Here is a 27,734-nt window from a genome sequence, read left to right as displayed (position 1 = left end):
TTTCTCAAAAAAGAAGCACAGTCACTAGCTGAGTGTGAAGAAAGGGGGAAAAAGGCAAGGGTGTAAAACATTCCAGTTAGCAGAAAGTGAACATATGACTGTAGGGTGCAGGAGAGTGAACAGATCAAGGAGTCGGCAGATATTAGCTGGGAAACAGTAAGGGCTTCTTAAGTGACAAGCTTTGGAGGAGGCAATAGCAACCCATTCCAATATTCTTGCCTGGAGAATCCCATGGACAGAGGAGCCTGGTGGGCTATAGTCCATAGGGTCCCACAGAGTCAGACATGTCTAAAGCAACTTAGTACACACAAGTGACAAGCTTAAAGTGAGACCAGTGTGGGTGGAAAGTTGAATTTGAACAAGGTTGTGATTTTCCCAATGAGTGTGACAGAATTAAGGTGACTGAGGGAGTTTGGGGAACTTTAGGCTGAGTGAAGAGGGAATGGAGGACCTTGAGTGGTAAGGGACAATAAAAAAAAAAATGGTGCCTAGGATGCTCCTCCCTCTGGTCTTTGCATGACTGGCTTCCTCTTGTGGTTCAGCCACTCTCTGATGTCACCTTTTAACTCTCTTCTGAGTACTTAAAGAATTTTCTATTTATGCATAACTTGGAAACACTGCAAATTAGGTTCCCGACCACCTTAATAACTGGAATATCACAAAAAGGTAGTATCAGCATAAAATAAGTGACATGAATTTTTCAGGTTCCCAGTACATATAAAAATAATGTTAACACTATACTTTAACCTAGGGCTTCCCTCATAGCTCAGTCGGTAAAGAATCTGCCTGCAATGCCAGGAGACCCGGGTTCAATTCTTGGGTCAGGAAGATCCCCTGGAGAAGGAAATGGCAACCCACTCCAGTATTCTTGCCTGGAGAATCCCACGGACCGAGGAGCCCGGCAGGCTACAGTCCATAAGGGTTGCAAGAGTAGGACATGACCACCACCATACTGTAATCTGTTAAGTGTGCAGTGGCATTGTGTCTTAAAAAATGTACAGACCTTAATTTAAAAGTACTTTAGTTCTTAAAAAAAAAAAAAAAAGCTGTGGCGGATTCATTTTGATATTTGGCAAAACTAATACAATTATGTAAAGTTTAAAAATAAAATAAAATTAAAAAAAAAAGAAAAAAAATTAAAAAAATAAAATGTAAAAAAAAAAAAAAAGCTAACCATCATCTGAACCTTCAATGAGTTGTAATCTTTTTCCCTGTGGAGGGTCTTGCCTCAGTGTTGATGGTTGCTGAATGTCGAGATGACTGTGGCTATTTTGTAAATAAAGCAACAATGAAGTTTGCCAAATTGATTGACTCTTTCCTTCACAAAATATTTTTCTGTAGCATGCAATGCTGTTTGATAGCATTTTACTCATAGTAGAACTTCTTTCAAACTTGGAGTCAGTTCTCTCAAACTCTTCCACTGCTTCATCAACTAAGTTTATGTAATATTCTAAATCCTTTGTTGTCATTTAAACAGTCTTCTCAGCATCTTCACCAGGAGTAGATTCCATCCCAAGAAATCACTGTCAAGCTTCCCTGGTGGCTCAGTGGTAAAAAAAAAAAAAAAAAAAAAAAAAAAATCCACTTGCCAATGCACGAGACACGGATTTGATCGCTGATTCCAGGAAGATGCCACATGCCTTGGAGCAACTAAGCCCGTGTACTACAGCTGTTGAGCCTGTGCTCTAGAGCCTGGGAGCTGCAACTACTGAGCCCACGTGTCACAACTACTGAAACCTTCACGTCCTGGAGCCCAGGCTCTGCAACAAGAGCAGCCGCTGCAATGAGGAACCCGAGCACCACAACTAGAGAGTAGCCCCTACTTGCCACAACTAGAAAAAGCCCTTGGGCAGCAATGAAGACCCAGCACAGCCAAAAATCAAATAAATAATGAAATAAAATTGTTTTAGAAAGAAATCACTTTCTTCCCTCATTCATAAGAAGCAACTCTTCACCCACTAAAATTTTAAATTGATGTTACAGCAATTTAGTCACATTGTCAGGCTGCATTTCTCATTATGCTTCTCTTGCAATTTTCATCACATCTGCAGTTACTTCCTCCACGGAAGTCTTGAACTCCTCAAAGTCATCCATGACTGTTGGAATCAACTTCTTCTAAACTCCTGTTAATGCTGATATTTTGACCTTTCCCCATGAATCACAAATATTCTTAATGGCGTCTAGAATGTTGAATTCTTTCCGGAAGGTTTTCAATTGACTGCCCAGATCCATCAGAGGAATACTATTTATCACATCTATAGCCTTATGAAATGCATTTCTTAATAAAACTTGGAAGTCAGAATTACTGTACTCCTTGACCCATAGGCTGTAGTGTGGATGTTAGCAGGCATGAAAACATTTATCTCATTGAATGTTTCCATCAGAGCTCTGGGTGACCAGGTGCATTGTTAATAAATATTAATATTTTGAAAGGAACCTTTTTTTTTCTGAGCCATAGGTCTTAAGAGTAGGTCTCAACACTGGGCTTAAAATATTTAGTAAATCATTTTGTCAGCAGGTGTGCTATCATCCGGGTTTTGTTGTTCCATTGATACAGCCCAGGAAGAGTAGATTTAGCATAGTTCTTAAGGACCCTTGGATTTTCAGAATGGTAAATGAACATTGGCTTCAACTTAAAGTCACCAGCTACATCAGCCCCTAATAACAAGTGTCTTTGAAACTTTGAAGCCAAACATTGACTTCTCCTCACTAACCGTGAAAGTCCTGGGTGGTAACTTTTCCCTAGAGAAGGCTGTTTTGTCTACATTAAAAATCTATTGTTTAGTGTGGTGGTGGTTTAGTCGATAAGTTGTGTCTGACTCTTATGACCCCATGGACTGTAGCCTGCTAGGCTCCTTTGTCTGTGGGATTCTCCAGGCAAGAATACTGGAGTGGATTGCCATTTCCTTCTCCAGGGAATCTTCCTGAACCAGGAATTGAACCCAGGCTTCTTGCATCACAGGCAGATTCTTTACCAACCGATCTACAAGGGAAGCCCTAGATTGTTTAGTGTGGCTACTTTCATTAATTATTTAGCTGGATCTTCTACATAACTTGCTGCAGCTTCTGAGCCTCAGCACTTGCTGCTTCCCTTTGCACTTTCATGTTATGGAGATGGCTTCTTTCCTTCAACTTCATGAACCAACCTCTGCTAACTTCAAACATTCCTTCTGCAGCTTCCTCGCCTCTCTCAGCCTTCATAGAATCGAACAGAGTTGGGGCTTTGCTCTGGATTAGGCTTGCTTCCCTGGTGGCTCAGAGGGTAAAGCATCTGCCTGCAACGCGCAAGACCCAGGTTCGATCACTGGGTTGGGAAGATGCCCTGGAGAAGGAAATGGTAACCCACTCTGGTACTCTTGCCTGGAAAATCCCATGGATGGAGAAGCCTGTAGGCTACAGTCTATGGTAGGCTACAGTCTATGGGGTCGCAAAGAGTCGGACATGACTGAGCGACTTCACTCACTCACTAAGAGGATGTGGACCACTGAAACTGTCTTCATATCAGCAATAAGGATGTTTTGCTTTCTTATGATTCCTGTGTTTGTTGGAGTGGCACTTTTAACTTCCTTCAAGAGCCTTTCCTTTGCATTCACAACTTGGCCAACTGTTTTGTGCAAGAGGCCTAGTTTTTAGCCATTCCCAGGTTTCAACATGCCTTCCTCATTAAGCTTAATCATTTCTAGCTTTTGGTCTAAAGTGAGACATGTATGACTCTTCCTTTTACTTGAGCAGTTAGAGACCATTGTAGGGTTAGTAATTGGCCTAATTTCAATATTGTTGTGTCCCAGGGAATAGGGAGGCCTATTCTTTGGAAGGAATGATGCTAAAGCTGAAACTCCAGTACTTTGGCCACCTCATGCGAAGAGTTGACTCATTGGAAAAGACCCTGGGATGGGGTTGGGAGCAGGAGGAAAAAGGGACGACAGAGGATGAGATGGCTGGATGGCATCACGGGCTCGATGGACGTGAGTCTCAGTGAACTCTGGGAGTTGGTATGGACAGGGAGGCCTGGCGTGCTGTGATTCATGGGGTCGCAAAGAGTCGGACACGACTGAGCGACTGAACTGAACTGAACTGAAGGTGAGAAAGAGAAATAGAGGAAAAGCTGGTCAGTGGAGCCATCAGAACACATACGTTTATGAAGTTTGCCATCCTATATAGGCACAGTTCACGGTGCCCCAAGACAATTACAATAGTAACATCGAAGATCACTGACCACAGATCACCATAACAGATATAGTAATAATGACAAAATTTGAAATATTGCAAAAATTACTAAAATGTGACACAGAGAGATGAAATGAGAAAATGCTGTTGGAAAAAATGGTGCTGATAGACTTGCTTGACACAGAGTTGCCACAAATCTTTAATTGTAAAAAACGCAGTATTGGGACTTCCCTGGTGGTCCAGTGGTTAGGATGCACACTTCCACTGCAGGGGGCACAGGTTTTATCCCTGGTCAGAGACTAGATCCTACATGCTGCAATTAAGATTGAAGATTCCATGTGCAACAACTAAGATCTGGCACAGTCAAACAAATTTAAAAAAAGAAACAGAAAGTCAACATGTAATTAAAAAAAATACAGGACACGCAAAGTGCAGTAAAATGAGATAAGCTTATACTTTCTTTTATTAATCATCTACATATGTATCTATATAGTATCTATCTCTGTATCTCTATACCTATCTATAGCTCTACTTAGCTTTCTGTCATCTATTTATCTATCTCTGTATCTATTCATCTATCTATCTATCAGCTGATGTATGATCTGTTTCATACAACTAGAATATAAGCCCCCAAAGAGTAAGGACTTTGCCCATAATGTTGATTATTTTATTACCACAGCACTTACCTGGCACAGAAAAGACCAAAAAGTATATACTAGAAGAACAATGAATAGCTAGAATATGATTTTAAGGTCTTCGCCATTCCAGTCATGCTTTTCTGCTTGTGTTCCTGTTTGTTGATTTTCTCCTTCTAACTTCTACCAAGACAAAGAAGATCCCCACCCACCGTAAGATTAGTACTGCTTGCTACACCATCCACTTCTGGTCTCCTGTGAGGCTTTCTGAGGGTGTAAACAGGAGAGAGCAAGGAAAAATTTACCAGAGTTATGCAGAGCTATGCAGGCACTGCAGTGGTGAGCCCAAAAGTGTGTCTTGAAGACACAATAGCTTTCTGTTTTGTTTTGTTTAAAACAGGCTTATTTAGTTTAATTTAGATGCCATAAAATTCACCCATTTTAGTGTAAATCTTGTTGAGTTTTAGTGAGTTCATACAACTATTCGGCCATTGCCACAGTTCAATTTTACAATATTTTCATCACCACAAAAAATTCCCTTCTTCCTATTTGCAATCCATCTCTGCTCCCACCTTCAGTCTTAGGCAATCACTGATCTTTCTGTTTCTACAGTATTGCATTTTCTAGAATTTTCATATAAATGGAATCATACAATATGTAGTCTTTTGGGTCTGCCTCCTTGCGTTTAGTATAATGCTTTTATTGTGTGTAGCACACTACGCTATAGATATACAACATCTCACTGACTGACAGGCCATTTGGTAAACACTGTTTCCAGTTTGAGGGCTGTTGTGAATAACAGGGCTCTTTTGTGACCCCACGGAGTGTAGCCCGCCAGGTTCCCCTGTCCATGGGATTTCCCAGGCAAGAATGCTGGAGGAGGTTGCCATTTCCTTCTCCAGAAGGTCTTCCTGACTAAGGTATCAAACCTGCGTCTCGTGCATTGGCAGGTGGATCCTTTACCCCTGAGCCACCAGGCTGTAAATGGTTTCCCTGGTGATTCAGTGGTAAAGAATCCTCCTGCCAATGCAGGAGATACAGGTTTGATCCCTTGTCCAGAAAGATCCCATATGCCATGGAGCAAATAAGTCGGTGTGCCAGTTACTGAACCTGTGCTCTAGAGCCCTTGAGCCGCAACTTCTGAGTTTCGTGCTGCAACTACTGAAGCTTGCATGCCTAAAGCCCGTGCTCCACAATGAGAGAAACCACTGCAATGAGAAGATCATTGCACAATGATCTAGAGAATAGCCACTACTGCACAATGCAACTAGAGAATAGCCCACACAGCAACAAAGTAAATAAAAATAAATCTTGTGGCTCAGCTGGTAAAGAATCCGCCTGCAATGTGGGAGACCTGGGTTTGATCCCTAGTTTGGAAAGATCCCCTGGAGAAGGGAAAGGTTACCCACTCCAGTATTCTGGCCTGGAGAATTCCATGGAATGTATAGGCCATGGGGGTCACAAAGAGTCGGACACGACTGAGCAACTTTCACACGCAAATCTTAAAATACTGCTATAAATATTTGCATACAAGTGTTTTAGTGGACATGCATTTTCATTTCTCTGGGGTAGATACTTAGAAGTTGAATTGTTAGGTCAAATGATTAGTGCAAGTTTAACTTTTTAAAAGTGCCAAATAGTTTTCCAAAGTGGATGTCTTAATTTATAATCCCATTAGCAGTGTGTGTGTTTCTTCGAATCTTCACCAATATTTGGTCAGACTTTTTAATTTTAGCCATCCCAGCAGGTATGTAGTGTCATATCCTTTTGGTTTTAATTTGCATTTCTCTTAAGAGAGAGAGAGAGATTTAATAAAAACATATTTAAGATTCCAAATGAACCAGCACCAATTACATGAAAGCTTAAAACAAAGTTTTGAAGCAGTTTAATTTTTATTTTTTATTATTACAAGGTGATCAAAGACTTGAAGAGAATATACAAAAACTGTTAAACAGTATTTTATAAAAGTCCACAAAGTACAATAAGAGAAATGTTTCAAATCATTTTTTTTCCCTGTTTTGGACTTATCAGAAAGTGTATCTTCAGGTTCTAGATCTTCTAATTCAGCATTTCATCTTCCTAAGAGAATCTTAGTAGAAGAATAGAAAGAGAAGACTAAGAAATTTAGTGGCACATGGTAAACCCTTAAATTTTTTAAAAGATATAATCTTGAAACATATGAAGCTAGAGAAACAGTAAAATAAGCAATTTTAAATATAATCTTCCTTCTTTGCAGTGACTGAATTATAAATGGAATCAAACGGTATGTACTCATTTGTGTCCTGCTCAGTATAGTTTTGAGATTCATCAGTGTTAATATGAGTATCAATTTCTTGTTTTTCTGATTCTTATTGTGCTTTAAAAAAAAATCACAATTTGTTTATCTTTTCTCCTATTGGCAACATTTTGTTTCCAGGCATTATTATTATGAATAAAGTTGCCACAAATATTGCTATAATGATTTTTTGTGTACATATATTTTCATTTCTCTTGAGTAGATGCTTGAAAGGGGAATTCCTGGACACAGAGTAGGTATATTCTTTACAGTAAACTCCCAAACAGTTTACCAAAGTGGTTGTACCATCTTACCCCCCACTAGCAATGTACACAAGTTGTAGGAACTCCATCTCACTGCTGCTGCTGCTGCCTGCCAAGTCGCTTCAGTCGTGTCCGACTCTGTGCGACCCCATGGACTGCAGCCTACCAGGCTTCTCCGTCCATGGGATTCTCCAGGCAAGAACACTGGAGTGGGTTGCCATTTCCTTCTCCAATGCATGAAAGTGGAAAGTGAAAGTGAAGTCACTCAGTTGTGTCTGACTCTTAGGGACCCCATGGACTGCAGCCCACCAGGCTCCTCCATCCATGGGATTTTCCGGGCAACAGTACTGGAGTGGGGTGCCATTGCCTTCTCCCATCTCACTGCTAACACTTGATATTTGTCATTGTCTTAATATGTAGCCATTCTAGTGGGTAAGAAATGGTATCTCATGGTTTTAATTTGCATTTCTCTGATGAATAATGAGGTGGTCATACAAATTTACATGGTATTTACATGAACACTGATAAAAACTGTTTTGTCTTTGTGATTCATATATTTTCTTTTTTGAACTCTTTGTTTTGAAATCAAGTCTTTTCTGTATTTTTAAAAACTGGATTTTCTTTTTCTTATTGATTTGGAGGAGTTCTACAGTTGACTTTTGTTTGAGCTACACTATACCTGCTTTTGTTATTCTTATACAGTCAGTAAGCATTTGTAACTTATAACTGCCCAGTGTTAGTATTGCTAAGGAGAATGAGGGGAGAGAGAATATTGGCATGCAGGGGTGCAGAGGGGCATAGAGAGCTTTCCCTGGAGGCTTGAGAGTACACTGGATGGTCAAGAGGAGCCAAGCTGGTAGCAGGCAGGCTGAGTGAGTCATGGGAAGAGACCTACAGCCACTCTCTTGGAAGGAGTTCCCCAAAATGGGGAGGTGCTGGACTTTCACATAGCTCCGAGAACAGGGACTCAGATTAAGCATATATCTATATATATGTGTGTGTATCTCTATTATACATGTATATGTATTATATATATAGTATAGCCAGAATAAATATACATATATATATAGCCAGAGGCTGGTGTACTTGGATGCTTATGTGTCAAAGACACAATTCAGGCCCTTAAAAAAGATTTTTTTTTTGCTTTATTGAAGTATAGATGATTTAAATGGTATGTTAATTTCTGTTGTACAGCAAAGTGATTCAGCTATTCATATACATATATAATATATGTATTATTTTTCCTATTATTTTCTATTATGGTTTATTACAAGATATCAACTATAGTTCCCTGTGCTATACAGTAGGAACTTGTTTTTTATCAGACCTTTTTATAAATGACCTAGAAAACTAATATGTGATCCAACTTCTGCCTCCCTGTGAACTCCCCAAGGAGGGCAACAAATTCTTTTCAGAGTTTTTTAGAATAGAGAAAATTTAACTGTGATGCTATAGAACATTGGCTCCTCTGTTGTGTTCTCAGTTCTCCTCTCAGAAGTTGCTTCCTTACGTTACAGGAAAAATTAGCAAGCTAAGTCTTTCATGTATGGGTAGATAAAAAGCTAGTGGAGGTGATGGAATTCCAGTTGAGCTATTTCAAATCCTTGAAAGATGATGCTATGAAAGGGCTGCACTCAATATGCCAGCAAATTTGGAAAACTCAGCAATGGCTACAGGACTGGAAAAGGTCAGTTTTCATTCCAATCCCAAAGAAAGGCAATGCCAAAGAATGCTCAAACTACTGCACAATTGCACTCATCTCACGTACTAGCAAAGTAATGCTCAAAATTTTCCAAATCAGGCTTCAGCAATACGTGAACCATGAACTTCCTGATGTTCAAGCTGGTTTTAGAAAAAGCAGAGGAACCAGAGATCAAATTGGCAACATTTGCTGGATCATGGAAAAAGCAAGAGAGTTCCAAAAAAGCATCTATTACTGTTTTATTGACTATGACAAAGCCTTTGACTGTGTGGGTCACAAGAAACTGTGGAAAATTCTGAAAGAGATGGAAATACCAGACCACCTGACCTGTCTCTTGAGAAACCTGTATGCAGGTCAGGAAGCAACAGTTAGAACTGGACATGGAACAACAGACTGGTTCCATATAGGAAAAGGAGTACGTCAAGGCTGTATATTGTCACCCTGTTTATTTAACTTATATGCAGAGTACATCATGAGAAATGCTGGACTGGATGAAGCACAAGCTGGAATCAAGATTGCTGGGAGAAATACCAATAACTTCAGATATGCAGATAACACCACACTTATGGCAAAAAGCAAAGAACTAAAAGAGCCTCTTGATGAAAGTGAAAGAGGAGAGTGAAAAAGTTGGCTTAAAACTCAACATTCAGAAAAGTAAGATCATGGCATCTGGTCTCATCTCTTCATGGCAAATAGATGGAGAAACAATGGAGACAGTGAGAGACTTTATTTTTGGGGGGCTCCAAAATCACTGCAGATGGTGACTGCAGCCATGAAATTAAGACACTTGCTCCTTGGAAGAAAAGTTATGACCAACGTAGACAGCATATTAAGAAGCAGAGACATTACTTTGCCAACAAAGGTCCATCTAGTCAAAGCTTTGGTTTTTCCAGTAGTAATGTCTGGATGTGACAGTTGGACTATAAAGACAGCTGAGTGCCGAAGAATTGATGCTTTTGAACTACAGTGTTGGAGAAGACTCTTGAGAGTCCCTTGGACTGCAAGGAGATGCAACCAGTCCATCCTAGAGGATATCAGTCCTGAATATTCATTGCAAGGACTGATACTGAAGCTGAAACTCCAATACTTTGGCCACCTGATGCGAAGAACTGACTCATTGGAAAAGACCCTGATGCTGGAAATGATTGAAGGCAGGAGGAAAAGGGGACGACAGGGGATGAGATGGTTGGATGGCATCACCAACTCATGGACACGAGTTTGAGTAAGCTCCAGGAATTGGTGATGAACAGGAAAGCTTGGCGTACTGTAGTCCAGGAGTTGCAAAGAGTCAGACACGACTGAGCCAATGTTCAGTCGCTCAGTCGTGTCCGACTCTTTGCGACCCCATGAATCGCAGCACGCCAGGCCTCCCTGTCCATCACCAACTCCCAGACTTCACTCAGACTCACGTCCATCGAGTCAAGGATGCCATCCAGCCATCTCATCCTCTGTCGTCCCCTTCTCCTCCTGCCCCCAATCCCTCCCAGCATCAGAGTCTTTTCCAATGAGTCAACTCTTCACATGAGGTGGCCAAAGTACTGGAGTTTCAGCTTTAGCATCATTCCTTCCAAAGAAATCCCAGGGCTGATCTCCTTCAGAATGCACTGGTTGGATCTCCTTGCAGTCCAAGGGACTCTCAAGAGTCTTCTCCAACACCACAGTTCAAAAGCATCAATTCTTCGGCTCTCAGCCTTCTTCACAGTCCAACTCTCACATCCATGCATGGCCACAGGAAAAACCATAGCCTTGACTAGATGGACCTTTGTTGGCCAAGTAATATCTCTGCTTTTGAATATGCCATCTAGGTTGGTCATAACTTTCCTTTCAAGGAGTAAGCATCTTTTAATTTCATGGCTGCAGTCACCATCTGCAGTGATTTTGGAGCCCAGAAAAATAAAGTCTGACACTGTTTCCACTGTTTCCCCATCTATTTCCTATGAAGTGATGGGACCGGATGCCATGATCTTCGTTTTCTGAATGTTGAGCTTTAAGCCAACTTTTTCACTCCCCACTTTCACTTTCATCAAGAGGCTTTTTAGTTCCTCTTCACTTTCTGCCATAAGGGTGGTGTCATCTGCATATCTGAGGTTCTTGATATTTCTCCCGGCAATCTTGATTCCAGCTTGTGTTTCTTCCAGTCTAGGGTTTCTCATGATGTACTCTGCATATAAGTTAAATAAGCAGGGTGACAATATACAGCCTTGACATACTCCTTTTCCTATTTGGAACCAGTCTGTTGTCCCATGTCCAGTTCTAACTGTTGCTTCCTGACCTGCATACAGATTTCTCAAGAGGCAGGTCAGGTGGTCTGGTATTCCCATCTCTTTCAGAATTTTCCACAGTTTATTGTGATCCACACAGTCAAAGGCTTTGGCATAGTCAATAAAGCAGAAATCGATGTTTTTCTGGAACTCTCTTGCTTTTTCCATGATCCAGCAGATGTTGGCAATTTGATCTCTGGTTCCTCTGCTTTTTCTAAAACCAGCTTGAACATCAGGAAGTTCACGTTTCACGTATTCCTGAATCCTGGCTTGGAGAATTTTGAGCATTACTTTACTAGTGTGTGAGATGAGTGCAGTTGTGCGGTAGTTTGAGCATTCTTTGGCATTGCCTTTCTTTGGGATTGGAATGAAAACTGACCTTTTCCAGTCCTGTGGCCACTGCTGAGTTTTCCAAATTTGCTGGCATATTGAGTGCAGCTCTTTCACAGCATCATCTTTCAAGGATTTGAACTAGCTCAACTGGAATTCCATCACCTCCACTAGCTTTGTTCGTAGTGATGCTTCCTAAGGTTCACTTGACTTCACATTCCAGGATGTCTGGCTCTAGGTCAGTGATCACACCATGGTGATTATCTGGGTCGTGAAGATCTTTTTTGTACAGTTCTTCTGTGTATTCTTGCTACCTCTTCTTAATATCTTCTGCTTCTGTTAGGTCCATACCATTTCTCTCCTTTATCGAGCCCATCTTTACATGAAATGTTCCCTTGGTATCTCTAATTTTCTTGAAGAGATCTCTAGTCTTTCCCATTCTGTTGTTTTCCTCTATTTCTTTGCATTGATCCCTGAGGAAGGCTTTCTTATCTCTTCTTGCTATTCTTTGGAACTCTGCATTCAGATGCTTACATCTTTCCTTTTCTCCTTTGCTTTTCGCCTCTCTTCTTTTCACAGCTATTTGCTGAACTTAGAGACTTATTATTATTACCGGCTTTAATGTGACTGTGGCTTAAGTCTTATTATTTTTGGACTTCAGTCTTTGCTGTCATTATTAGATCTGCTGATCATCAGTCATTTCAGAGCCAAGACCAATAAAACACCAGAAACTGGAATACAAAGGACTGTATAATCAACTCTGTTATTCAGGGATTCATTAATCCAAGCCCCCAACTTAGAATTTATTAGAATTTCCCCTTTGTATATGCATTCGAGTTTAACTCTGTTGTGTCAGGAGCAAAAGATTTGGCAAAGCAAAACGATAAGGTTGCAAGAAGAATGTTCACTCAACTAAAGAAAACAGTAGGATGAGACCATTGGGAACTCATTAGAGGTTTCTATGTACTTGAACAATTAGAAGCATGCATGTATTACACAAAGATATCACAATCTATTTTGTCGATTTAGTTTCCTCTCTGTCTCCTTCATTAGACAGTGCTTGGTTGAGGGCAGGAACAATGCTCGTACACAGAGTAGATACTAAGCAGGCGTTAGCAGGTTCTTCCATGTGGCATGGATGGCTCATGTGTTATTCAGACTCATGGATCCCTTTATGTGTTTACGTGTGTGTGTGTGTGTGTGTGTGTGTGTATAAAACTGTCTCTGTAGGGTTCACTGAGCTGTAGTTGGGAATGCAAGAGGTTTGTCAGAGATAACATTTGTAAAAGATAACAGAGGGGAAGAAGCAGAACTGTGCAGGAAAAGCCTCAGAGCCTGATCTGAAAGTGTGTCAGATGACTGGCTGGGAAGCTCTAGAACCAAGACTGTCCCTCAGAAGAGGTCCCCATTGGGCAAAAACTACCAGGCTCGGTCTCCCACCATGCTGAAGTGGTTGGACAGGGGCTGCTGAAAAGGAGCAGCATGTCCTTAGCTCACAAGATTATCCCAAGACAGATCCTGAAGATGCTAACTGGAGGCTGTCAGCTAACAGAACTCTATGCAACCGAGCAGCCTCTTCTTTCTTGAAGGGAGATCTGGGTGATGAACCTCTGTGCTTGCCACAACATACCAAGATCATGCTGCTGCTGCTAAGTCGCTTCAGTCGTGTCCGACTCTGTGCGACCCCATAGACGGCAGCCCACCAGGCTCCCCCATCCCTGGGATTCTCCAGGCAAGAATACTGGAGTAGGTTGCCATTTCCTTCTCCAATGCATAAAAGTGAAAAGTGAAAGTGAAGTCGCTCAGTCGTGTCCGACTCTAGCGACCCCATGGACTGCAGCCTACCAGGCTCCTCCATCCATGGGATTTTCCAGGCAAGAGTACTGGAGTGGGGTGCCATTGCCTTCTCCAACCAAGATCATGACTCCCCACCAACTTCACAAATTCAGATATGAGGCAATTGACCCTGTTCTCAGAACATCTCCCCACGTCTCCTCTGACGAGGTGTATATTGGGAGACAGGGAGCTCCGTTTTGCAGGGGTTCCCAGTGTCCCCAGTGTTGAGTTTACATTATGAGGGTCAGTCAACCAGTTGGAAGAGTCTATGAATTGCCACTGTGGTCTACCACCAGTAGGAAGTGCCAAATCCCAGCCAGGGCAGGGAAAGATTTGAATGGCATCGAATCTCCCCAAATCCCCTGGCTGGCTGATCTGGTTTGCCCTGGTCATTTCAGTAGCCTCAGAATACCAAGGCCTCACATTTTACACAAGAATTTTATGGCCACACCAAGATAGGATTTTATTGTATCTTTATTTTCAATTATAAAAGTCAAATGTGGCTTTTGTAGAAAATTTACACAACCTATCCTAGGGACTAAAGCAAAAATCATTCATAATATCACCTCCCAAAGGCAATTATTAGCAATTTTGTGTTTTCTCTTCCAGTCACAAACATAAAACATTCCCCATCCCCTTGTTTGTCAAATGTCATGTACATTTCTCAAAGACAGACCATTCTTGCACATTTTTTAACACATCCTGAGACTGGACTGAAAAGTTCCCAGCGCTAGAGACAGATGGCAGAGTGGCTTAGAGGAAAGATTGTGGGCTGAAGGCGGTGGAGCAGTCAACTTCCAAAGCTGTATTTTACTTTGAGCTCCCTTTGAAGGTAGAACTGAGGGTCCAGGGGCCTCATCATGAAAGGGCTTCTTTCCTCTCTTTGGCGTGGAGTCAGGTTGGGCCTGTGAATGTTTTACAGGTTTTGGAAAGACATGGCGGTAAGGCAAACTCAACGCTTTAGGTCCATGCATGTGTATGACTGTCAGCCATGCCATCACGCAGAATGGCAGACTCACTCATCTAGCTAGCTTTTACTAAGTGCTTACTGTGTGATTGAATATGTTTCTTGCCCTCAAAGAGTATAAAGTCTAGTGATGAAGACAGAAAAACTGACCTTAAAAATATATCCTGATAACCACTAAGTAGTGAGAGGTACATGGTACCATGAGAAAATAAAGGAGGGGGTGTTTATCTGCACATAAGTGTCAGGTCTCCATGACTGTGGGAAAGAGGCAGTCCAGGATGAGACAAGACCATGTAAAGCACAAGAGTGGGACGTATGCTTGGGGAAGATAGTGATGCTTAGTGAGATCACAAACTGCCTGCTAAAGGGATGGGGGTCTGCTCTATTAGTTTCACTGAATTAGTAAAGCAATGACTAGGAAGCGTTCCATATTTTTTGCTCAATGAGGACCAGCAGTGGGATAGTCAGGACACCAGGCATGTCATCCAGTTACATTGAGTGGCTGAAGGGCATGTCCCTGCTAGTTAGGGCCTGACAAAATGTGGTCCACTGGAGAAGGGAATAGCAAACCACTTCAGTATTCTTGCCTTGAGAACCCCATGGACAGTGTGAAAAGGCAAAAAGATAGGACACTAAAAGATGAACCCTTCAGGTGGGTAGGTGCCCAGTATTCTACTGGGGTAGAGTGGAGAAATAGCTACAGAAAGAATGAAGAGGCTGAGCCAAAGATGACATCACTGACCCACAGGATGAGTTTGAGCAAACTCAGGGAGAGAGTGATGGACAGAGAAGCCTGGCATGCTGTAGTTCACGGGGTTGCAAAGAGTTGGACACCATTTAGTGACTGAACAACAATAGCAGTAAGAAACTTCACTGGTGGTTCAGTGGCTAAGACTCAGGCTCCCAAGTCAGGGGGCTCAGGCTCACCCCCTGGTTAGGGAACTAGATCCCCCATGTCACAGTTAAAGACCCAGCATGGCACACCAAAGATAGAGGGTCCCATGCACTACAACTAAGACCTGGCACACCCACATAAACAAATAAAAGTATTTTTTAAAAAACAACAACTGATTGCTTGTTAGGTGTTGAGCTGGGGATACAAGTTAAATAAGATGGAATCTTAAGTCAAATCTTATTGAAAATGAACCAGGAAACATTGACCGAGACCTAGCAGAATCTGTAATTCTGGGAGTTCTACTATGGCAGTTCTCAAAGTCCAACTCAAGCCAGTTATAATAGTCTCAGTAATACCAAATTCTTGGTCTTCCTGTCCAAGAGAAGCTACATCTGAAATATAAAAATCAACCAAATAATTTAGCTTTTAATACCTTTTAAACAAACTCTTTCAAGAAGGTGTAATTTTAAAACGTATCTAACTCATTGGAAAAGACTCTGATGCTGGGAGGGATTGTGGGCAGGAGGAAAAGGGGACGACAGAGGATGAGATGGCTGGATGGCATCACCGACTCGATGGACATGAGTTTGAGTGAGCTCCAGGAGATGGTGATGCACAGGGAGGCCTGGTGTGATGCGATTCATGGGGTCGCCAAGAGTCGGACACGACTGAGCGACTGAACTGAATTGAATGCACATATATTGTTGCAAGCTGAATTGTGTTCTCCCCCAAGTTCATATATGGAATCTTTAACCCTCAATACCCCAGAATGTGACTAGAACTGGAAATAGGGCCTTTAAAGAGGTGATTTAGAAAGAAAAAGATGATTAAGTTAAAATAGGCTGTTAGAGTGGACCTTAATCTGATATCACATGTGTCCCGTTTTTTAGTTTTCTTTTTGCTGTGCTGGGTCTTCACTGATGCTTGTCATGGGCTTTGTCTAGTTGGGACGCTCAGCCTTCTCATTGCAGTGGCTTCTCTTGTTGCCAAGCACAGGTTCTAGGGTGCTTGGGCTTCAGTAACCGCAGCATGTGGGCTCAGTAGTTGTGGCTCTCAGGCTCTAGAGCTCAGGTTCAGTAGTTCAGCACCCAGGCTTGGTTGGTCTGCCGGCATGTAGGATCTTCCTGGACCAAGAAGCGAACCTGTGTCGCCTACATTGACAGATGGATTCTTCACCACTGGACCACTAGGGAAATCCTAACATGTGTCCTTTTAGTAAGAGGAAATTTGGACACAAAAAGAAACAATAGGAACATGACCACACAGAGGAAGGACCATGTGGAGATCACAGCTTGAACTGTCATCTGTAGACCAAGGAGAGGGGCCTCAGGAGAAACCAACACCTTGATCTTGAATTTTCAGCTTTTGTTAAGTCACTCAGTCTTTGGCATCTGTTAGAGCAGCCTGGAAAACTATATTAGTATATATTATATATGTGTGTGTATGTGTATGTGTATACATATATATATATATATATATATATATACATACATGATCTGGCAGATGTGTTGCTGCTGCTGTTGCTAAGTCGCTTCAGTTGTGTCCAACTCTGTGCGACCCCAGAGATGGCAGCCTACCAGGCTCTTCTGTCCCTGGGATTCTCCAGGCAAGAACACTGGAATGGGTTGCCATTTCCTTCTCCAATGCATGAGAGTGAAAAGTGAAAGTGAAGTCGCTCAGTCGTGTCCGACTCTTTGAGATCCCATGGACTGCAGCCCACCAGTCTCCTCCGTCCATGGGATTTCCAAGCAAGAGTACGGCAGTGGGGTGCCATTGCCTTCTCTGGGCAGATATGTACCTGCATTTTAAAATATACTTTTGCTTTTTTTGTAGTTAAGAGTACTTCATCCTGTACAAATCAGGAAACTTGCAGAATTTATGAGCAGAGTAGTGACAAGATCAGATCTCTGTTCTAGAAAGAGAATTCTGATGTCAGAAAGGAGACTGGACTGGAAAGGAGCTGGAAATCTAATGAGGAGGTTGTGGTTCTAAACCACCACAATGAGAACCCTGAGCATCGTAACTTGAAAACAGCTCCTGCTTGCCACAACTAGAGAGAAGCCCTCGCAGCAACAAAGATCCAACACAATCAAAAATAAATAAAAAACAAAATTATATATTTTTAAAAAGCTGGTGATTAGCTTAGGGCTTTTTCCTCCTTTGGGTCTTGATTTACCCATATGTAAAACAGAGAGGGGAAGAAAACTAATATTAAGAGTTACTCTGTTCTGTTAGGTACAGGACACTATATATTCATATACTCATTATCCTATTCAATAATCCAAATAAGTCTGTGAAATGTTACTCCACCTGTTTGACAGATGAGAAAAACTTAGTTTATCCAAGAAGGCAGGGTTTACACTTGAGTCTAAAGTTTCATGGCCCATGATATCTAAGGTGCCTTCCAAGGCCAAAATGCTGTAATTAGTGTCTGAAACATTTGTTTGAATTAACACTGATGACTTCTCAAGCTGCACTAGTTAAGACAATAGATTCTCCAGTGATTACTAAGCGGCTCCGGAAGAACCACTCACCCTTCAGGGAAATGTGGTTTCTCACTGGAAGAGAATGTAGCACATAAAGGGTGGCCAACAATCAGTTTCTGCGCAGCAGATGGCATTTTCTTCGGTTGAAATTATAGAAATCTTGAATTTGGCAAATGCTCTAGGCATTGTGAATAATGAATGCTCTGAATCTCCGATTGCTTTAGGAGTGGAACAGGCATGTTAGATTCCCAGGTAAAGGGGCATCTTTCTTTATCGCTAATTTTTAAAATATTTATTTTTTATTTATTTAGCTGCGTCAGGTCTTAGGTGCAGCATGCAGGATCTTCAGTCTTCTTGTGGCATGCAGAATCTTTAGCTGCAGCATGCAACTGTTCCTCGGCCAGGGATTGAATCTGCTACTGCTAAGTCACTTCAGTCGTGTCTGACTCTGTGCGACCCCAGAGACGGCAGCCCACCAGGCTCCCCTGTCCCTGGGATTCTCCAGGCAAGAACACTGGAGTGGGTTGCCATTTCCTTCTCCAATGCAGGAAAGTGAAAAGTGAAAGTGAAGTCGCTCAGTCATACCCCTGAATTGGGAGCGCAGAGTCTTAAGCTACTGGACCACCAGGGAAGTGCCAAAGGGGCATCTTTTGATGTTGCTGCTAAAAAGATCGCCTTCTATATTGACACAAAGCAAAGAAGAATAATCCAGGTCCCCCAATCCCGAGGCGAGTGTTCTTTCATTGTCCTCAAGTAGCTTATGTGCTGGTTGGAAAAACATGTACAGTACATACCTGTTCATTCGTTCACTCAGTGATTCAAAAGCGCTTTGGGGGCACTTTTGATGTGTCAGCCCAGAGGTGTACATAGGGATATAAAAGTAAGGTTTCTTATGGGTTTGTTGTGTGTCTCCCAATTCATATGTTGAAGCCCTAATCCCCGCACCTCAGAATGTAACTGTATTTGGACATAGGATCTTTAAGGAGGTGATTATGTTAAAATGGGGTCCTTGGGGACATGTATGACTGTTGTCCTACAAAGAAAGAAATTAGGACACAGACATATAACAGACAGAGAGATGACCATGTGAAGATGCAAGATGGTGGCTAACTGCAAACCAGGGAGAGAAGAAACCAGCGTTGCTGACGGCTTCATCTTGGCCTCCAGACTGGTGAGAAAATTAACTTCTGTTGCTTAAGCCCACTAGCGTGTGGTATTTTGTTACAGCCACCCTGGTAGACTAATAGCCTCCCTGCTTTGAGGAATGTTCAAGGAAACGAAGAAAGCAGTAAGCCACAGAGGGGTGCCCAGGAGGCATGGCGCCCAGAGGTGGGACTTCCGCTTCAGACTGCAGAGGGTGGGGTCAGGAGACAGTGTCTAGACAAGCATCACTGCAGCAGAGTCCTCAAAGATTTGTAGGAGGTAACCAGGAGTCAATGTGAGCAGAAGGAGAGGGGACCGCTGGAGACAAGAAAGAACACGGCACCTGTAGGGAACAGCAGGTCCTTCAAGATGGAACAATGGGAGAATATGTGAGTGTGATTGTGTGGTTCTGACACAAGCACACTAGGAGTTCAGAGAGGGAGGTATTACAACAAGGATAATATCTTATGTTTTTATAAGCACTTTACAGTCTGTAAAATACCTTCTCAGACCTTCTTTCTCAGTGGCAACAGGAGAGTTGAACCATTTTATACTCCTGGCAATTGAGGGTCAAGAGGCTGAATGGCTTGGCTACAGCCTTATAGGAAGCTAGTGGCAGAGTCAAGTCTAAAGTTCAGGGCCTTTTCCTCCCAAGTCCAGGTGGGGTGTCAGAGGGCCAAGCTGAGCTGTTTGCTTGCCTCTGACTTTGTTCATAGAGTTGCACACAGAGCAGCCTGAGGAAAGAGACACTCAGGTTCAGTGGGTCCTACGGAATGGGAAGAAAGTGGAGCGGAGCCCCACAACACTTAACATACCACCGCTGGGGGCAGAGAAGAGAGCGCAGGCCTGTGCTTATTTTCTCACTCATCCTGTCCCTCCTGAAAGGGTGTCTAAGGTCCAGTGGAGACGAGGAATGACATGCCCGTCACCTCTCCCTGTCCTGCTTGGCTCTCAAGCAGGACATTTTGTAATCCAGGAACCCCATCTAGAGATGGACGTTGTGCAACATGGCAGGAAAATCCCCTTAGGATTGATGTGATAGGTGAAAGGAGACTCAAGAAGTGCTAGTTGTTTTACAAATACAAGGGAATATTTTTGTCTGTTTGGGATGGCTTGTTTTTAGGCCCCTGAGAAGGGGAAAAGGAAAGGTTCTGAGCACTCATTTCTCTCCCACTCCTTGCCTGCTTCCCTGGAGTAATGCTGTAGGCATTCACCCCCACCCCTACCTCCCCCATCTCTTGGCTTTAACTGTTTTCCTGGTTCTGGCCTGAATATCAACTCTCAGTGCCTGGGTTTCTTTGGCAGAGGGCGCTCTCCAGAGAAAGCCAGGTGGCTTCCCAGGTGGCTCAGTGGTAAACAATCTGCCTGCCAGAACAGGAGACTGGGTTCAATCCCTGGGTCAGGAAGACCCCCTGGAGGAGGGCATGGCCACCCACTCAAATATTCTTCGCTGGAGAATCCCATGGACAGAGGAGTCTAGTGGGCCACAGTCCATGGGGTTACAAAGAGTCAGACACGACTGAGCATACAAGCACAGGTTTCTCCAGACTCTGGTGACCTTGGTGCCCTCGCCTGCTGCAGACTGGGACTTCCAGGGAGTTCATGCCCCCTGGGAACAGCTCTCTACTGTCCTCTAATGGAATTTGGTGGATAAGCACCCAGCTCCTTCCTCTCTTGTAGGGTAACTACACTTACTCCCAGAGTTCTCCAGCCAAATGAAGCACTGTTTGTCCATAGTAGCGACTTAATATCACAACAGTTCTGGGCATCTGCTTCTTCCCTGTCTCACTTCCCATTCCTCTACCAGTGTCTCTCAGAGTCGCCTTTCAAACAGACCGCTTGCATTCCCATCTGTGTCTCATGGTCTGCTTCTGAGGAAACCCAGATAAGGACAACCCTTCCTGTCGGACAAGTTTTTTGCTGCTTTGGACATTGTGAAAGGGGATGGAGAAGCAAAAAAGGCAGAGATACAGACAAATCATTCATTCATTCAACATTCTTCATTTAGCAAATACATATTAAGTGTTGATCTCATGCCAAGCACCGTGCTGGGGCCAGCTGGAAACCTCATCTCCTCAGGCTCTGAGGAACTGTCCTTTACTCACATCCCAGTCCACACACCCAGGCCAGCACTATCTGGATTGGAGGTGGGAGTGGTACCAGGAGAGGCTTCATGTGAAGGAGGTGGGGGCTCAAAAGTGGGAGGAGAACTTCTCCGGTGGTCCAGTGGCTAAGACTCTGCTCTCCCAAAGCAGGGGGCCCAGGTTCCATTGCTGGTCAGAGAAATAGATCCTGTATGCCACAACTAATAAATGAAAATAAATACATATTTTTTTAAAAAGTGGGAGGAGGAGAAGACAGATTCTGGGAGCCTGTGTTGCAAGGAAGAGGATGATATGTGTAAATGAAGACCAGTGGGTGGGAATTAAAGTCACTTCCCCAGGGGGCAAAGACTCTAGGTGAGTACGTATGTGTGGGCTTGGTGAGCACCCGATTCTTGGAGTCATGAACTACCAGGGCCGGGAAGGGCCTCAGGGGTCACAGGCTGATCTTCCTCATTTTACCCCCTTGCAAACTGAGAACTGAAGAGGAGAAAACGGTTTCCTCCACCCTTCGTGCTGTGAGTGTTCTTTCTGTGGCGAGAAATGGGCTAGATCAATGTTTCTTTTTTTCATTATAGCCCAGGAACCTTTTCAGGCATTTTTCCTAATCGCCCCCTCCAATGAAATCTCAATACCACAGATATTTGGCTATCTGCTATATACTATCAGATCAGATAGGTCTGTTTATATGTTATATACATACAAAGAGCAACATTTTTTGGACTCCCAAGAACCAATATTTGCCCCCATGGGGGCGATATTGCCCTTGTTGAGACTGCATGAGACAGAGAGACCAAATGTGGCCAGGTTACCTAGGTCTGGAATTCAAGCTGAGACACTGGATTTGGTGCAGTAAGCAATAGGGAGTCATAGTAGTTTCTTGAGCTGGAGAGATGGAGTGAGGAAAGAGGTGGAGAACTTACCCTTTGTGGTAGTGTCCATCAGACACTCTGTGCCAGGTGGTCTGCCAGTGCCACAGATACTAGGAAGAAAAAGGCCAGGATTGACATATACATACTGCTATTTATAAAGTAAAGCTTCCCTGGTAGCCTAGATGGTAAAGAACCTGCTTGCAATGTAGGAGACCTGGGTTCAATGCCTGGCTTGGAAAGAGCCTCTGGAGAAGGCATTGGCTACCCACTTCAGTATTCTTGCCTGGAGAATTCCATGGACAGGGGAGCCTGGTGGGCTATAGTCCATAGGATCGCAAAGTTGGACACAACTGAACAACTAAGTTCTATATATCAAATAGATGACTAATAAAGAACTGCTGTATAGCGCAGGGAACTCTATTCAATACTCTGTAATAGCCGATATGGGAAAAGAATCTAAAAAAGAGTGGACACATGTATATGTATAACTGATTCACTTTATTTTACACCAGAAACTAGCACAACATTGTAAATCAACTATACATCAATAAAAATTTTAAAAAGAAAAAAAAAGCCCATCATGGCCCTCATATGCCCCCCAAAGCTAGAGAAAGGCAATGTTAAATATAAACACAGTAATTAATTTTTTAGAATTGTAATCAATATTACAATCAGCTGTATTTTTGTTTTGTTTAACCAACATTGATATAGTCCTTGTTGTGTCCCAGAAACTATGCTATCAGATCAGATCAGATCAGTCACTCAGTCTTGTCCAACTCTTTGCGACCCCATGAATCGCACCACGCCAGGCCTCCCTGTCCATCACCAACTCCCAGAGTTTACCCAGACTCACGTCCATCGAGTCAGTGATGCCATCCAGCCATCTCATCCTCTGTCGTCCCCTTCTCCTCTTGCCCCCAATCCCTCCCAGCATCAGGGTCTTTTCCAATGAGTCAACTCTTCACATGAGGTGGCCAAAGTACTGGAGTTTCAGCTTTAGCATCAGTCCTTCCAAAGAAATCCCAGGGCTGATCTCCTTCAGAATGGACTGGTTGGATCTCCTTGCAGTCCAAGGGACTCTCAAGAGTCTTCTCCAACACCACAGTTCAAAAGCATCAATTCTTCGGCTCTCAGCCTTCTTCACAGTCCAACTCTCACATCCACACATGACCACAGGAAAAACCATAGCCTTGCCTAGACGGACCTTTGTTGGCAAAGTAATGTCTCTGCTTTTGAATATGCCATCTAGGTTGGTCATAACTTTCCTTCCAAGGAGTAAGCGTCTTTTAATTTCATGGCTGCAGTCACCATCTGCAGTGATTTTGGAGCCCAGAAAAATAAAGTCTGACTCTGTTTCCACTGTTTCCCCATCTATTTCCCATGAAGTGATGGGACCGGATGCCATGATCTTCGTTTTCTGAATGTTGAGCTTTAAGCCAACTTTTTCACTCTCCTCTTTCACTTTCATCAAGAGGCTTTTGAGTTCCTCTTCACTTTCTGCCATAAGGGTGGTGTCATCTGCATATCTGAGGTTCTTGATATTTCTCCCTGCAATCTTGATTCCAGCTTGTGTTTCTTCCAGTCCAGTGTTTCTCATGATGTACTCTGCATAGAAGTTAAATAAACAGGGTGACAATATACAGCCTTGATGTACTCCTTTTCCTATTTGGAACCAGTCTGTTGTTCCATGTCCAGTTCTCACTGTTGCTTCCTGACCTGCATACAAATTTCTCAAGGGGCAGATCAGGTGATCTGGTATTCCCATCTCTTTCAGAATTTTCCACAGTTTCTTGTGATCCACACAGTCAAAGGCTTTGGCATAGTCAATAAAGCAGAAATCGATGTTTTTCTGGAACTCTCTTGCTTTTTCCATGATCCAGCAGATGTTGGCAATTTGATCTCTGGTTCCTCTGCCTTTTCTAAAACCAGCTTGAACATCAGGAAGTTCACAGTTCACATATTGCTGAAGCCTGGCTTGGAGAATATTGAGCATTACTTTACTAGCATGTGAGATGGGTGCAATTGTGCGGTAGTTTGAGCATTCTTTGGCATTGCCTTTCTTTGGGATTAGAATGAAAACTGACCTTTTCCAATCTAATCACACTAGGACCACAGTCTTGTCTAAGTCAATGAAACTAAGCCATGCCCGTGGGGCAACCCAAGACAGGCGGGTCATGGTGGAGAGATCTGACAGAATGTGGTCCACTGGAGAAGGGAATGGCAAACCACTTCAGTATTCTTGCCTTGAGAACCCCATGAAACTATGCTAAGCACTATATTAATATTAGCTCATTTAATCCTAGGACAGAGGTATAGTTATTATACCCATTTTACAGATGGGAAAACTGAAGCAGAGAACGTGCCTTGCCTCAAGACACATGGCTTTTAAAGATAGAGCTGAGATTCAAACCCAGTCTGGCTCCAGAGTCAGTGTTATAAATGACTATACTATAATCTGAAGAATATGGTATATGTGTGTAACTATAATTCAGGTCAAACCAGACATCTTGTGATGTCAGTATAGATTGAAAGACTTCTAATGGAGCCAAAGGCTGAAAGTTGGAGATGGGTGGACTAGAAGACATTTAATATCTGCTTGACTCTAAAGTTCGTTATCCCAATAGAATTTGAAAAACAGGGTGAGAGTTAAGACTCTCCCAACTTGGCTCGTGTAACCAGAACAAGTCAGTTGACCTCTGGCTCCCTTCTCAGCAATGAGTAGAAGAGGCACACACCTTTGCACCACATGCAGAAGAAAGATAACACTGGGGCTGTAACTAAGTTACATACACGCATCTTCAGTGAAGGACATATGTGCCCTTGGACTTAAAACTGGTGAGGCAACGAAGCCAAAAGTGTGTGCTTATGCTTTACTATTCAACCACCTGTAAAACTCTTCCTCCACTCTTTTGGCCATTTGAATGAGATTTTTAAATGATAATTTTAGCTTACATAGGACTCATATACCTCCCATAGTCTGAAGTTTCTTCCTTAATTAAAAGAAACTGTTTTCATCAATAGTCTTATCCTACTGCTCTAGAAGGGAGTCCAAGATACTAGTTTGAAGGACAATGAGCTAAACCCAGAAGAAATCCCTCTCTAAACCTATCTTCTTGTTGCTGTCCTGTCTTACTTATTGAACGCCTACTACATGCCAGGCACTGTGCTGAGGGCTGGAAATACAGAGGTCAACAATTCATAGTCTTACTCTTTGGGCACTCACAGATGTGTAGGGAGACAGATAAGAATAGAAGTCATTGCAATGTAGGGGATGTGTTAACATATATATACATATACCACATGCTCCACGATGGTTTTTTAGATTTTATTTATTTATTTTTTGGTTGTACAGCTTGTCATGTGGGATCTTAGCTCCCTGACCTGGGATTGAACCTGTGTCCCAGCAGTGAAAGCATGGAGTCTTAATCACTGGACCACTGGGGAAGTCCCTCCATGATGTTTTTATCCCATAGGTTTTGCATTTGTTGTTCCCAGGGCTGGGAGTGTTTTCTGGGGATTTTGGCAGGCTTTTCCTATGGGGATAGAGCATAGAGCAAGAGTCCCTAACGTAACAGAGAGACATCAGAGAAGGCTTCCTGGAGAAGAAAGTGTGTAGGTTGAGACTTACAGGACTGGCATTCAGATCGGATGTCATCCTCTCTGATTAGTCTTCCTAACCTCATTGGCTGAGTGAGGTGTTCCTCTTTTGTACTCCTTAAACTCTGGCTCAAACCCTTATTCCCGCAAACATATTTGTGAGAGAGTCAGTTCCTAGGCAAGTTGATAGGGCGTCTAGGGGTCCCCAAGGAGAGAGGGGTCTGGAATTCTCAAGGAGGAAGAAAGGACAAGCTTTTTTTCTTTCTCCACATTCCTTAGGATTATTTAACAATAATGTATCCTGCCTAAGGACAGTCTTTGGATTCAACCTTTTGTTATCTTAAAATGTTAATTATGGGAGTAGACCTGGTCTTTACAAGGATGTATCTTGCCTGAGGACAGTGTTACCTTAAGATGTAAATTATGCAACCTCCAGACATTCTTTGGATTATATAACCTCATTGTTAACACTAGCAAGCGGGTACTCTTTCTGCCCCCTTCTGATGCCTATGTCAGAAGCTTTCTCTATCTCCTTTATACTTTAATAAAACTTTATTACACAAAAGCTCTGAGCAATCAAGCCTCGTCTCTGGCCCCGGATTGAATTCTTCTCCTCCGGGGGCCAAGAATCCCGGTTTATTCGCGTGATTCAACAACAACCTTTCATTTGTAACTGCTGAATAGATAGCACTTATCAATATCTTGTGGACTTCCTAGGTGACTCAGTGGTGAAGAATCTTCCTGCCAATGCAGGAGACTCAGGTTCGATCCCTGGGTCTTGGAGGAGGAAATGGTAACCCACTCCAGTATTCTTGCCTAGGAAATCCCATGGACAGAGGAGCCTGGTGGGCCACAGTCCACGGAGTCATAAAGAGTCGGACACGGCCAAGCACACATACAATGGGGCAATGGCAATACCTTGTAATTGCCTGTAGATTGGTTATCGTCTCTGTAGGACTGTGATCTCTCTGAGAGAAAGGGACATGTAGATTTACTTTTATCTCCATCAGTGAGGAGAGGTCTTGCAATGCTAAGCCCTTAGTAAATGTTTGCAGATTCCAAGATGGATGGAGGTGTGGATGGATGGATGACCAGTAGGTAGATGGGAGCATGGAGGAGGGAGTAAATAACAGTGCTTGTATAGAGGTAAGTGAATAAGTTGGATGGAAGGATCAATAACATTTTCACAGAAGTGATGACTTTGAGTTAAGCCCTAAGAATAATCTAGTGTGGTGCTTTTCAAAATGTAGTGCGTTTATGAATCACCTGGGGACCTTATTAGATGCAGTAACTAATTCAGCAGGTCTGGGGTGGGGGCACTTCATTTTGCATTCCTGACAAGTTCCAGGTGATACTGCTGCTGGCCCTCAGACTGGACTCTGAGTACCAAGGATGCTTGGGGAGTATGGGTTTGGAGATGGAAATAAGACAGGAAGAAGAAAAGATGATCCAAGCAGGTGTACTGTTGGGAACTATGCTGGCTCTGCCGTGGTGGAAGCAGGGACCCCAGTGCACAGGCTGGGGAGGAAAGTGGGGGGAAAGGGATGGCATGGGACTGGTGAACACCCAGAAGTGTTTTTGAGGATATTGTTACCAAAAACTGGGTTCACCTCTTGATGGGTTTTGACCCAATGGACACACCTGAACCAAGAGGGAAGTGGGGAGGGCACAACTTTTAAAAGAGTGACATAGCCCAAGGGCACAACATAAAGTGGTCTACAACAGTGGACAATGACAAATAGGCCCAAGATGGCAGACAAGTCAACTTCCATTAAACTTTGAGCCTCAGTATACACTCATCGCTCATTGGAACACATCAGTATGCTAAATAACACACCTGCAAGTACCATGACAGCTCCAAAGCTGACCATAAAGATCAAAAAGTGTGCAGAGGCCCAATTCCTAGGAATCATTATCCCTTCCCCAAAATATCTGGAATACTCCTACCACTCATTAACCTATGAAATTGTTGTTATTGTTCAGTCGCTTAGTTGTGTCCATCTCTTGTGACTCTATGGACTTCAGCACACCAGGCTTCCCTGTCCTTAACTGTCTCCCAGAGTTTGCTCAAATTCATATCTATTGAGTCCATAATGCTAACTATCTTATCCTTTGCTGCCCCCTTCTCCTTTTGCCTTCAATCTTCCCCAGCATAAAAGATTACCCACCCCTATAAAAACTAACAATCCCATGCCCTGGGGCC

This window comes from Bubalus bubalis, chromosome 6, assembly GCF_019923935.1.
Source record: "Bubalus bubalis isolate 160015118507 breed Murrah chromosome 6, NDDB_SH_1, whole genome shotgun sequence".
Classification (NCBI taxonomy): Eukaryota; Metazoa; Chordata; class Mammalia; order Artiodactyla; family Bovidae; genus Bubalus; species Bubalus bubalis.
Note: the sequence above shows the minus strand (reverse complement) of the source record.